The 1,184-nt window shown below is 45.4% G+C and overlaps 1 non-coding gene across 1 annotated transcript; it reads right to left on the bottom strand.

Annotated features, from left to right (window-relative positions):
• Positions 1-444: 444 nt before the first annotated feature.
• LOC111816093 lies at positions 445-560 on the bottom strand. Its single transcript, XR_002820601.1, has one exon. It is a non-coding gene; the product is annotated as a U5 spliceosomal RNA (small nuclear RNA).
• Positions 561-1,184: the final 624 nt, after the last annotated feature.

Below are 1,184 nucleotides of genomic sequence, written 5' to 3'. Positions count from 1 at the left end.
CTCTTTCAAGCATATTCTCGCAAAGTGCCAGGGACACAGCTACCATACACAGATCCACATGTGCTAACCCTTAGACTGCAGGGGAGACTCCCCTGACAGCAGGTCCTGCAGGCTCAGCTGCTTCCCTGTGGACCCGGCCGGGCTCACCTGTGAAATGTGTTACTCTTGAAAGGCTTCAAAACGTATGTGCCCATTGCAGAGTAGACAGTAACTAACCTTTGAGGACAGTCTGGTAAAACGCGCCCTTCTCTTACAACCAAGAAGGACAACGTTCGATTTCCACTTCTACCAAAAGTTACCAACCTATAATTTCAACTAGCAGTTAAGTACAAAAGTAATCCAAACAAATAACCCGCAGCTAACTAAAAAAGACATCCGAAATAACAAAACACTTCCGTAAAGCCTCTCTCACGTTGTTATAACTTCTTTTTAACAATCATAGCTAGCCTTGTAGAGCACAAGGCCTCAAAAAATTAGCTTAGACTCAGAATTGTTCCTCTCCACGGAAATCTTTAGTAAAAGGCGAAAGATTTATACGATCTGAAGAGAAACCAGAGTATGTTATGCCTTTAGTGCGGCTCTCCCTGGGGTAATTACAAGTCCTGGTTCACTGATGGTGACTACTTATCTAAAAAGTTACTCCTTAAAGATGTTTACTTCATTAATTCTTTATACGGTAAACCATATTTAAAAAATTAGAAGACTGAGTACGTTTATTCTCGTGAAAAAAATCGCACGGTTTGCAGTGCATGATGGATATGCAAATGAGACCTGAATAATCGCCCCGAGTCTCGGAGCCACCTTTGGCGCCCTGTGAGGAGGAAGCTTTGCTCGCTGGCGCTGGATCACAGTTGTTTTGTTTTGAGACGGGCCCCTGCGGAGTTGTCCAGGGTGGCCTCGAACTTCCTACCCGCTTGATTCTGCCCCATGTGTAGCTGGGATTCTGCACCAGGCAGTTAAATCTTTTGATCAGTGGATCCGGTGGAGAGAGGCGTGGAACATAAAGGAGCAATCGGCATACACGCGCGGTGTCCCCGCAGTGACAGCAAGGTGTGCGAACGAGAAGGGGACCGGAGAGGCCAGGCAGCAGCGTTAGGTGGCTTTTCTTTGAACTATGCACTCATTATTTGCGCGATATACTTACTAAGTTAAAGATACTTTAAAAACCGGTACTGTGTAAAAAT

The sequence above is a fragment of the Octodon degus genome, unplaced genomic scaffold (genome assembly GCF_000260255.1).
Source record: "Octodon degus isolate 3935 unplaced genomic scaffold, OctDeg1.0 scaffold00026, whole genome shotgun sequence".
Classification (NCBI taxonomy): Eukaryota; Metazoa; Chordata; class Mammalia; order Rodentia; family Octodontidae; genus Octodon; species Octodon degus.
Note: the sequence above shows the minus strand (reverse complement) of the source record. Positions and strands in the feature narration are given on the sequence as shown.